The 13,212-nt window shown below is 36.4% G+C and overlaps 1 long non-coding RNA gene and 1 other non-coding gene across 2 annotated transcripts; both read right to left on the reverse strand.

The window, feature by feature from the left end:
• Window positions 1-2,066: 2,066 nt before the first annotated feature.
• On the reverse strand, window positions 2,067-5,186 carry LOC113281447. The gene is made up of 5 exons (XR_003326154.1): window positions 5,053-5,186; window positions 3,827-4,274; window positions 3,586-3,693; window positions 3,167-3,283; window positions 2,067-2,109 (listed from the first exon to the last, which is right to left on the reverse strand). It is a non-coding gene; the product is annotated as an uncharacterized LOC113281447 (long non-coding RNA).
• Window positions 5,187-7,907: 2,721 nt separating this feature from the next.
• LOC113284787 lies at window positions 7,908-8,014 on the reverse strand. The gene has a single exon (XR_003328398.1). It is a non-coding gene; the product is annotated as a small nucleolar RNA R71 (small nucleolar RNA).
• Between the last annotated feature and the right edge of the window lie 5,198 nt (window positions 8,015-13,212).

The following is a 13,212-nucleotide window of genomic DNA, read 5'->3' on the forward strand; positions in this document are numbered from 1 at the left end:
AGTGGCAGTAGCGTTGCCAACACTATGTATGTTTCTTAGGCTTTGGTCTCAGGATGGTAATCAAACGAGATTTCAGAGGACTTCTGGGGAGTTCCCAAATCTACTGTTAGTCCATAAGAATTTTTAGAGAGTCTCCCAATGTCTCTTGTTATTCGTTGGAGATTTTTTTTAAGTCATTTAAATTCTTTAAAACTCCATGTTATTGGATTAAGAATTTGTAAGAGTCACTTTAACACCCCTGTTATTCGAATAAGAATTGAAAGTCATTGATTTGTTGTTTTTAGTGATTTGGGGAGACTTTTTTATGAAAATAGGCATGGTTGAAATCTCTTCTTAAGAGGTGATATTTTGGGAGACTTGAAAATTTGAAAAAAACTTGGTAAACATGAGAGTCAAGATAACAATGCTTCCCTATTAACCGAATTATGGAGGATTACATTTGATCCAATTATCAGTTTTTTTTTTGTCATGGATATCCAACGAACAAGTGTCACTGCTCCATGCTTATCCAACCTAGTTGTCATCGGATTATCCAACCTAGTTATCATCGTGAATCTTATTCAAAGCGAGCCTCATGGGATAGAAACAGGTAAGATGGATAAAAACAGGTTCGTAGAGCCTATTTTCTACGAACCTGTTTCTATCCCATGAGGCTCTCTTTTCCTCCTTTATTTCAAATGGATGAAGAAATTATCATGGATCCAGATGGAGCCTTTGTCTACAAAAGAATGTCGTGAATGATGAGTATATTTCACCATGCAATAAATGATTTGGAAGGTAGTAATTAGATGTGAAGAGATATATGAAAATCTTTTTTATTTTTATTTTAAAGATTAAAAGAGATAATTGATATCCAGGATTCTGATTATGATATGCAAGATTAGTTAATGCGCATAGATCTTTTTTTTGTTCCATATAATGCTAAGATCTAACCGATACACAGCAATTACAAAAATTCTCATGCAAATATTTTATTTTAGAATTTTTATTTTTCTTTCAATACGTATGATGTTTCATCTATAAACACATGTATCATCTCAAACTAAAACATGCGAGTCAATTGTTCTTCTGGAATTTCATGCTTGTTCTTATTAGTTGATTTTTTTTTAACGATGGAAACATATTTGATTAGGTATTCATGGTACTTTTATAAACATTGTAACATGGATAATAAAAAATTGGTAGTCATTTTGAATTTTTTAGGGGACGTTATATAGTTTTTGTCTCTACAAATCAAAGAGACTCTTTACAAATCTCATTTTTTTGTCTCTAGAAGTTACAAAGACTCTCTAGATTTTCAGAGAATTTCCGGGAGTCACTCAAATTAAGTTTTTCTATAAAAAAAAAAAGTGAGAGCGGGGGCAAACTTGGGGGAGATATGTGGGGGTTTAGTAGTGTTACTGGACTTAATTCACCACTGGTCATATCACTACCTACTATATTTGTGATCATGAAAATACAAGTACAGCCACTGTCTTCTAGCTATACCTTTTTATCCTCCTCCAGTTTAATGAATCCCTAGTTTTTTTGTCCACGGGGGAGTCGACACGTTATAACCCCACCATCACCATTCAGTATTGGGAAAATTAGGCTAAGGCCCAACCCATGGATAACCCATAATATGAGGCCCTTGATTAAAAGAAATTTAAATTTAGGCCTCAAGTTATTAAAGGACATCCATACCCTTTTATATATTGTCAAGCCCATAATTAAATAAAATTTAAATTTAGACCCAAAATTATTAAATCTAGGCTCAAAATTATTAAAATACAGTGTGAATGTGTAAACAGAAGTTACACATGCATATGGCATGTGTATCCAGAAGTTACCCATCCTTATACCATGTGTAATGCAAAGTTACACATCAAAAAAATAGACATAAAAAAGAACGCATACAAAAAATACATGTATCACTTTAATATTCATTTACAATAATTTCTTAGCATGTGTAACTAAAAGTTACACATGCATCTTTCTAGTGTAATTGAGAGTTACATATGCATCTATCTAGTGTAACTGACAGTTACACATGCGTCTGATTTGTGCTTTTATGAAGTTTAAATCTTTGCCTTTCCTTCTTGTCTTCCTCCCTCCAAAATGTTTGCATATCTGCAATGAAATAAACATCCATGGATTAGGTTGGATGAACAAAAAGCAAAAATAAATAAATATTATAGAACAATTGTAAAGAAAAATTATAGAACAAAGATCACAGAAAATACACATGATAACCTATCTTAGCATGTGTAACTGGGGGTTACACATGCATCTGCCATGCGTAATAATCAGTTACACATCCATACAGAGGTGTATGCTGAAGTTACACATACAATATGCATGTGTAATGAGCAGTTACACATACATATAGATGTGTATGCCGCAGTTACACATCCATGCCTTTTTCAGCACCAGAAACAACCACTACTCCTGGTTCTGGTTCTACTTCTACTTCTTCCTTTTTTACCACAATTTCATTAGAGTTCACACTGAATCTAGCAAAATCATTAACATCTTCCTAGTGTAATTAGTAGTTACACATGCACTTTCCTAGTGTATTTAAGAGTTACATATGCATTTTCCAAGTGTAACTAAGAGTTACACATGCATTTTCCTAATATAACTAAGAGAATCAAAGTTCTTGGAGTTTAGTTTTTACTGCAGTATCTTGAAACTAACACCTTGCTTTCCTATTTGTTGTACCAATTTTAGAACGCAAAAATTACGTAAAAAACAAAATTAAACATCAAAAATCTTGAAACTTGAAAGTGACCAGTTTAGCAAAGAGACCGGTTTCTTCACAACAGAATAAAGAAACTTGAAAGCAAGTGAATGTATCTTGAGTCAGAGCCCTCATTCTGCATCCAGGTATGAGAAACAAGCTATAATATACGCAGAAAATGACAGAATATGGTGAATGCATAAAACAAGATATCAATGTTTTCAAAGTATATGCTACTTCCTACTAGCAAGCATTTGTAACACCACTCATAACTTCATAGCAGAAAATTAAACATTCCAAACAATCTTCTAGTAAAAGTGAGACATGAAATAGTTTACTTCCTTGTGAAACGATGCTTGGTCTGTCCTCTATAACTTGATTGTTTACGGTCATAAGTATATCATGGTAAAGAAGACGAGTTAGTGTCAGTTAAGTAGAATTAGTTACCTTCGATATGAGTCGTAATTTGTGCTTCAATACAAGAGAGAGTTGTAAACAACAGCAACACCACCACCACCAGAGAGGTAGTATTACTAGTATTGTTGTCTTAATAATAATCATCACCTGCAAATTGAGACACCAATACAAAACATCAATTGATCTTCATATTCTTCTCTATCATCTCAAGTCTTACTTAATCATACCTCCTAACTCATACAAAATGTGTAATCAGCTGGTATACATACAAAATGCATGTGTAATTGGGAGTTACACATGCCATATGCATGTGTAACTTGGAGTTACATATGCATATGGAATATGTAATTGTGAGTTACACATGCACCCATAATACACAAACTACTCAAAAAGTGAAAACAAATAACACTTTTCCGATCAATTAAAGGAGATTAATCAGTTTGGCTTACATAAGTAAATATATGTAAAACAGAATCGTTCAGTAAAGTGTCATATAAACATAAGGATCCCTAGAGCCTCATGCACCAGATCTCTTGACTGCTTTTCCCTTCAACAACCTAGAAACAAAATTATCAGATCATCCAACAAGTCAAAACACAATCACATGACACGTATCATTTCATGAGTGTGATGTATTATAGTGAATCAAAGAAATTGGCAGTAAATATTCAATGGTGTGATTGTACGCACATTATTAGAGTTTTGCTGGTGGTAGGGTTGTCACCAAGTACTTGATGAATCTCAGTCTCTGAAGCAGCAGTATTGTCAGAGAGAACCTTGAGTATGGCTTCAGCTCGGTGCATAATGTAAGCTGATGGGATAACTAATAATTCAGGACTAGGTCGGGGACTGGGAATAGAAGTAGTAATAACATTATCATTGTCAGGAAATTCAGGAGGTGTTGTCATCATAATCCTCCGCCTCCTCTTCATCATCATTCTTATTTTCTTTCTTGCAGTGTGACAGCTCCTGTCAAATGCATATGACTGACGGCTCATCCACTCGGCTCACTGGATACTGTTGATGTAGCCGACTCAGACCTTGAAGTTTCCTTTAATGGTGCCACCACCGCCGCCTTGTAGTTCTTGTTTTGAATATCACAGATCTTATACACTTTTGATCGGCTTTTCTTCACCGCCTGAATTAATCGTCCCATGGGAAAAACAGAAGTTATAATAATTGATAAGACTGAATTCAGAACAGAGATTTCTAAATTATTGATTTACGACCAAAGAATTAATACTGAGTAAAGATCATAATTTCACAAAGAAATATTAATTTCAATAAATTTTTACTGATGAATTACTACTTTATAGAGAGAAAGAAGCCGAAATTAGCATGTCTAAATCAAAGAATAAAGTTTTATCTCCTATTTGTTGTCTTACTAATAAAGTTGTGTCATAATTCAAAGAATAAAGTGATACAGAGCAGATAAAAAATAATGAGATTAGAAGAAAAGACCACCAAACAACACAAATACAACATCAATGCCAACTTGTGCTTTCCGCAGCATTTTGACAAATTCAAAAAGTTACCATTTGTCTATCTACATAACCCTCTCTAACTTACCATCAAATCAAAATTACTAACGACTAGAAACACACCAAAATTTCAGCTTAATTAAAAAAATTTGAACAGAAGCCTGGTCTAAGAATCAAGAAGAGACAATTATGATATAAGCTCAAGAATCCGGTGATCGAACAATCTTTCTCCCATCCATCATTATTTCCATGCCAATCAGATTCAACAGTTAAACACGTCATTATGTAGGCAATCATGCAGTTACATTGCCATACATTTTGTTTAATTCCAAGCAAAAAAATGTTCAGTAAGTACATAGATACTCAACAGTTAAAACACCACATATTCAACAATGATTTCAGTATATTTCAAAGTGAAACTCAACGAAAGATTACCGGGACAGTATGTATGCAGAGATCTCTTCCTCCTAGAAACTTGAAAGACTACTCAAGGCATGTGTAATCAACAGTTCAGTTAGAAGAATAAGGAATTAGGGATATGAACTTCAGTGAAGAATCAGCGAGAAGAAGAGTTTTGTATGGTACGAATCAGTGAAGATTTGGGCATCTATGATTTGAATCTTATGCCAGAAAACAAGACCGAAAATCTGATTTTACTGTCGTTTAAACACTGACTGAGTGAATGGAAAATCTATAGAAGCTATGAAGATGAAGTTTACTGTTTCCATTGATTTCAGCGAGAGAGCTCAACCGCTGCCTGGAAGAAGAAGAACTGATGGGAAACACGGATTTTGGGGGTTCTCATGTGTGTATGCAACAGGGATTGAAGTTACAACAGCAGCGATTGAATATGGGGGTTTTTGATATTCGATTTGGTTTGAAATCAATTGAAGAATGATGGTACAGGTCATTGAAAATACATCTACATATGGTGGAAACAATTGGCAGTGGTGATGTGTATGAGTTGTTGATACTTGTGGAGGTTAGACAGTGAGAAGATGAAGAAATCAAGATGGGTTGGAATTCTCGAAATGATGTTGGTTATTATGGTGGTTGTCAGGTGGATTTGCAGACGTAATTGGAGAAGGTAAATTCAGTTCCATGGAGATGCAGATTGAAAGGTACCCAACCATTAATACTTCATTTTATTCATATCCATGGTGCAATTTCTTGTGTTTGGGGGTTTGCCTTGAATCAAAATTTGGTCAATTTGAGTTATGGAGAGAGCAACTACATGAGATGGTGGCTATTTATCTCCGTTTTGGGGTTTCATGTAGAACAAGGATGAAATTCTGATATTCGAATTCAGTTAGCAGTGGTGTTGAACCGATGGATTAATGGAGAAACGAAACTGAGAAGATACAGTCTGTTGAATGGGACTGAAAATGGTCAACCCGGCAGTGATGGCATTTTCTATTACCAACAGTTGTTGGTGTTTTGAACCGTGAAGACAGTGTTGATGCCTACTTTGCCCGTGGATTGTGGGGATAAAAGGCGAAGAAAGTGCTTAGTGATATTGTGGTCATATTTGGGCAAGATTGAATATGAATTCAGTGTGGTAGTGAACTGAGTTTGACGGTGGCCAGAGATGGAAGATGCGAGAATGGAATTATGGCTGGTATTAACAGTGAACGAATGGCGAGAAAATGGTACTGAGATACTGGTGAAGTTAGGTCGAGAAGAGTGCAGTCCATAATATGGTCAGAATCAGAATTGGTGTTGTTTCTATCAAGTCAAATGCAGGTAACTGATTTCAGTTGTGGTAGGCGGGAAAATGAGGAAGAGATAAAATTGTGTGGAGTGTTTTCCCCAAATCCATGAAGTGTTTGAATCAAGTAGTTAGAGAAGAAGTCAAGTTGTTGCCGTATAAAGGATGAGCTTAATCAACCAAGAAGGGTACGATTGAATACTGCAATCTTAATTTTCTTTTGCTTTCTATTCATTTTCAGTTCTTTTTAGTTCTCTTGTGTGTTAGAGTTTTTGATTCAATATTTTTATGGGTATCTACACAACAATGAGAAGTTAAACCCCTTCTCTGCCAAGACTAGAGGGGAAGCTTAATGGGTTCAAGTATTCTTTGCAGTGATCATAAATAAATTCCAAGTTTTAATCCACTTCTTTGTCTCTGTTTGATTGCAATTTTGTGTTGGTAGTGTCTATAAACTTCTTAGATTCATTGTGATTTCCGGATACATTGAATGCTAGGGAATCCCTGTGACATTTCTCAATCGAGCTTTATGTTAGAAATATAATCAATTGTCATGAAATGGTATTTGTTTTAGTTACATTGAGATTCTAATTTGCTATATCTGCCGGTTAGAATGAATCGTTATTCATTTCTATTTGAGTTATAATTTGATCACATACATACTTGAATACATTAGGTGAAACATTAAAGTCTTGGTAGACTTACATCAACTGTTACGTTTTTTACAAATATTGCTCTCTGCTTTCTCAATTACAAATCAAAATTATATTATTGCTTCGCTAAACAATTCTTCTGAGCACCAACAATCTTTGTGGTTCGAACACGACTATACTACACTTCTTTATCTTTGATACTCTCAAAAGAGTGATCAAGAGTTTACTGATTTTTGTTGCTTCTTAATAGGGAGTAAGGTAGCTCTAAAGACTTGGCGACATTAGGAGCTGCTACGGGTGCAGGGAATCAGTGTCGTTGCTTCAGTTGTGATTAGAATGAAATCTAGCCGAAATCACAGCCATTTGGGTAACATTGTATCTGTTTCTTGTTTCCTTTGTGTATGCAATATTCTAGGTCTGATCAATTCAATCGATTAGTTAGATTTCACCGTTTTGCTAATAGGGTATTAGAAAATCACCCTAATCATCCAATGGCAGGTGAAGCTGAGAGATTAGCGGCTGAGACTGAAGCTGCTAGAATAGCTGCTGAGGCCTCGACCAATGCTGATGGAACTAGAACCCTTAGGGATTATTTGCAGCCGGAAAGGACTTCTACACCTTCTTGTATAGTTCTTCCGGCTAATGCTGGAAATGTGTCGATAAAGTATGGTCAGATACAAGCACTACCTAAGTTTCATGGATTGGACTCGGAGAGTCCATATATACATTTGAAAGAATTTGATGAGGTCTGTACTACTATGCCTTTTGTTGCTGCGACTCAAGATGTTGTAAAACTGAAATTGTTTCCATTTTCTCTAAAGGAGAAAGCTAAGACTTGGCTGCATTCTTTGCGACCAAATACCATTAAGACGTGGAATGAAATGACTAGAGAGTTTCTGAAAAAGTTTTTTCCAATTCACAAAACAATCACTCTTAGAAAAAGTATAATGAATTTTTCTCAAAATGAACATGAGTCTTTTTTCGAGTGTTGGGAGAGATTTAAAGACTTACTTTCTAGCTGCCCTCATCATGGTTATGAAATTTGGAGAGTAATTAACTTCTTTTATAATGGTCTGAATTCATGTATGGATCAGTTTGTTGAAATGATGTATAATAGGCAATTTTTGAATAAGTCACCTGATGATGCTTGGACTTACTTCGATTCGCTAGCAGAAAACTCCCAAAATTGGGACACTTCAGGCACATCGGATGAAAATAAGTCCAAACCTTTAGCTAGTTCTAGGCCTGGAATGTATGTGTTGAATGAAGATCATGAATTGAATGCTAATATTGCTAGTTTGCATAGAAAAGTTGATGCGATTCAGAGACCAAATGTAGTTAAGGTAGCTGACCCGGTTGAACATGCTTGTGATATTTGCGAAAGTTTGGAACACTACACTAAGGATTGTCCTACGATCCCAGCATTTCAAGAAGTGTTACATGACCAAGAAAATTCCACGGATACTTATAAAAGATCATTTATCTCCCCATATTCAGAAACGTACAATCCAAATTGGCGAAACCATCCTAATTTCAGTTGGAGGAATGGTCCTACAATGAATGGTGTTAATATTCCCCAAGGGTCTTCATCTAGTAACCTTTATGTGCCACCTCATAAGAATAATCTTGAGGATACTCTCCAAAGTCCAAACTTTTATGCAGGGACGGACACAGATAAATCAGAATGTTATGAAGACTTTAGATGAGCTGAAAACTAGCATAGTTAGAATTGAATCACGTCTCAATGTTAGGGAGAAAGGGACATTGCCTACGCAAACTCAACCTAACCCCAAGGGTCAGTTTGAAGTTAAAAATTCTAACTCGGAGCGAGCTAATGTTGTCAAGACTCTTAGAAGTGGTAAGGTAGTGACAGTCATATTGATACTCAAAATGAACAATCTGAAATTGATAAGAAAATGCATGCTCCATTTTCTCATCGTTTATTGTCTACTAAACAGTTGGTTGATAATAAGGATATCCTTGATTTTTTTCAGCATTTGAAGATCAACATACCTCTCTTGAGTGTGATTAAGCAAGTTCCATCTTATGCCAAGTTCTTGAAGGATCTCTGCACGGTCAAGAGGAAACACAATGTGTAGAAAAAGGCATTTCTCACGGAACAGGTAAGTTCTATTCTTCAACATAACACTCCTCCCAAAAATAAAGATCCGGGGTTCCCTACTATTTCTTGTATAATAGAGGATTTCATGATCAAACAAGCACTTCTGGATTTGGGAGCTAGTGTAAACCTTCTACCTTTCTCGGTTTATGAGCAGTTGGGCTTATGTGAATTAAAACCCACCTCAGTCACTCTACAACTTGCGGACAGGTCAGTTAAAGTACCGAGAGGGGTAGTTGAGAATGAATTAATTCAAATCGATAAATTTTACTATCCGGTGGATTTATCGTGTTGGATACTCAACCTGTTGATAATGCTAGTAGAGAAATACATGTCATATTAGGTCGTCCTTTTCTTGCAACTGCAAATGCCTTGATTAATTGTCGAACTGGAAAAATGAATCTTTCATTTGGAAATATGACTGTTGAGTTGAACATATTTTATGCATGTAAAGATCCAGGTGGTAGAGATGATATTCATGAAGTTAATACGATTGAAACATGTGTGCAGGAAACATCATCTCATCTAGAAGCTAAGGTTCCTTTAGAAGCTTGTCTTCCTAATCTGTTGGTTTTCGATGAGGATGGAAGTTAATTCTTCACTGAATTCATCCCTGTTGCTGGATATGGGTAAGTGGCAGTCTAGATTTGAGTCACTTCAAATCAGTGAGACCGAGCCATTGTGTCCATCCTGTATATGGGGAAAAACGATTTGCTGGTTTTGTAAGGAATTGAGGAGACGACCGTACGTAGAAGACTCCTCGAACCGAGCGAAATGTTAAACCTCACACAGATGCACCGCTGCAAAGGGGGTGCTTTAGATTCGAGAGATCAATATGTAGTACTACGGCCTAAATCAAGACAATGACCGTTCCAGAGTAAATTCGGTCACAAGAGAGGATGGGTTGATCTGTAGGAGGGAAGATGGGAAATGTGTGGAATCAATGGTAATAAAAGATTGTGGGTGTGTGAATTCTGAATATGATAATCTCTCAATGATTGAAATTGATCAATTGAGAGTAGTTGCTCAATTGATAAGTTGATGATCTCGTGTTGTCGATGAAACGTGATATTGATGATACTGTTGATGCTCATCCCTCAATCATGATTCAGAAACTTATTTATATTGCTGGAATTTTAGACACCATGACCCCATGAAGTGTGACAGTTGATGGAATCAAGGAGTGGGGAAGTGGAGATCGTGTTTGAAACCAGTTGCTCAACGTGTGGAGACTTGGTCGATTTTCCACCCACTACCTCGTGAATTCCTTCAACTGATTGCACTACTTACTCACATTCCATCGTGTGTTTGAACATACGTGCCGTAGACCGCTAGACCAAAACCCTAAGTGATATCCCCCCAAAGTGACACGATTGACGTCTCGTGGTATGTTAGTCAATTGATGACTTCGTGGTTTGATGGGACGATGAGTCCGTGTAGTTGCTGATTTGAACATGATGTCCTGAAACTCATGAATTGAACATATCATGATACAGAGGTATAGTTCTTACGATGAAGTGAGCAAGTATTGCTCATTCGATGGATCGTTGAATATTGATTGTTGAACCAATATTCCTTGGTTTGAGCAAATATTTATCATCTGAGCAAGTGTTGCTCATGTGATGAATTGTTGAATATTTGATCGTCTGAGCATGTGTTGCTCATCTGATGGATTATTGGCAGCGTACCAAAAATATTAATTAGAATATTGGTCATTGAACCGAGCATAATTAATAAAATTAATAACCATGAGGTCGTCGTAAAATTATTAAGGTTGGAATCTGGAATGATGATCCTTGGATTCAGAAACCCTAATTTGATCAATTGATGATCTATTCATGGTTCGTCAGAAGTTTAACCATGGGACGAAGGAGAGAGCGACTACATGGGACCGTGGATCAACCATGTAGTGTCCATATGCTCACGTGAGCAAATACAAAGAACTTCTGAAGAGTTGATGATTTGTTGGTGGAAGAATGATTAAATGTTGGCTTAATCATTTATTCAAAAATGCTCGTCTGAGCCTTAGGTGAGAAAACCTAATTAATTATGACGAGGCGAGGGACCGACCATGGAGTCATGAAACCGTACCTGGGTTGTCACGTGACCGCCTGACGATCACTTCATGAAAATCCAAAGTGTTTGGAAGAGTTTTGGACTAATACGAGCAATTGTGCAAATTAGGTCAAAACTGTGAAAATTGATGGGACCGGCTTCCGTGAGCCAAAGATCCAATCTTGGTCGGTCAAGATAGCGTGCTCGTGTCCCCAAGGCGTCCGCGTATCAGTCCTGAGAATTTTGACATTTTCTGGCGTGCAATTGAGCATCCATTCGAGAAAATATGCCAAAATTAGGGTTTCGACGAAACTGAGGAAAACACCATGAGATGATGAAAAATAATTATAAAATAAGGACCACGGTCCCGTGGTGCCTTTTCCTAAATTTTATAATATTTTGATGATTTTATGAAAAATTCATGAATTTTGAGAAATTTGATGAATTTAGGGAGTTTCCATGAATCGAAGGAGTTTTCATGAGTTCATGGAAGCAAAATATTAAAATAATAAAAACACGGGCGTGTGGGACCATGGAGGCATGGCCGTCCGGCTATGGACCGGTCCCACGAGTTTTTCATAATTTTTTAATATTTTTAGGTATTTTTGATGATTTGAGAGAATTTTTCCTAATTTGAGAGAAATACCATAAATCAAGGAATTTGATGAATTCAAGGAAAAATAGGATAAATAATAATAAAATAATAAAGCAAAGGGCGGGTGGGACCGGCTAGGGCATGGACGGCCGGCTAGTGGCCCGGTCCCACAAGTTTTCATAATTTTATTTTATTTTATTATTATATGATGATTTGTGCAAAAAATACCATGAAATCAAGGAGTTTTTTCATGAAATTAGAGAAATAATAATAATAAAATAATAAGGAACCGTGGGGTATGCCGGCTGGGACCAAGGCATGGCCGGTTGGCCAATGGTCACACCCCACACTCCTTTCCTTAATTTTATATTTTTTGTTATGGATTTATGGAATTACCATGAAACCGAGGAGCTTCCTCGAGACGAAGGAGATTTGATCAGATGAGAGAATTTTCATCAAATCATGGAAAATAATAAAAATGTATTAAAAATATAAAACTGGCGTGGAACTGACCACGGCACGGTCGGTAGGTCATGTGTTCGTGTTCCCAGCACCTTGGTCAATATTTTTAATTATTTATTATTTTCTTCCCTATTTTGCATAGGTTCATCTTTTCGTTGTATTTTGAAATACTCGTTCGTGCAGTAACTGTTAGTGTATCGTCGTTGAACACACTTTCACCATTTGAATCGGGGCATACTTAGAGGTAGCTCAGACGCCCGGTTGTTGATTATTTATTACTAATTGTGGAATTCAGTGGAGAATAATTCATAAAACTGAGTAATAAGATGTTTATTATTAATTCATAGGATCAGCTGAAGATTCAACTACGAATTCAGAATAATAAAGTGAGCATTAGCATTCCATGGGATCGTAGATTCGACCATAGAATCGGAGTAATTAAGATTTATCTATTACCATTTATGAGACCAGTTGTGGATTCGATCATGAAATCAGAGTAATGAGATAATATAGTTATTGTTATTCTATGAGATCAAGCCGTGGATTCGATCATAGAATCAGAACAATTGTTTATTGCCATTCCGTGGGACCAGTCGCAGATTCGACCATGGAATAGGAGAAATTTTTATTGCCATTCTATGGGACCAGTCGTGGATTCGACCATGGAATAGGAGCAATAATAGATTATTCTGGGAATTCAGTAGTGAATGTCACGGCAGAATTAATCTTAATTAGGAATAATTAACTTTGTGGCTCTATACTAGCAGAGCAAGCTGTCTTGGAGCATTAATTATCCTGATATGAGCTTGTCATTAAGTCATATCCTTTATATAGTCAGGGTAAACTCGTTGTTTGTTCCTGAAGAAGTTGTCGCTCTATACTAGTAGAGCAAGCTGTCTAGGAGCCGTCCATCTCGTGATACTATATAGAAATAATCACTGAAAGTGTTCAGTATTCATGAGATATGTCGTTGTCCAGTCGTGAGACTACATATCTACATGTA

The sequence above is a fragment of the Papaver somniferum genome, chromosome 5 (genome assembly GCF_003573695.1).
Source record: "Papaver somniferum cultivar HN1 chromosome 5, ASM357369v1, whole genome shotgun sequence".
NCBI classification, from domain to species: Eukaryota; Viridiplantae; Streptophyta; class Magnoliopsida; order Ranunculales; family Papaveraceae; genus Papaver; species Papaver somniferum.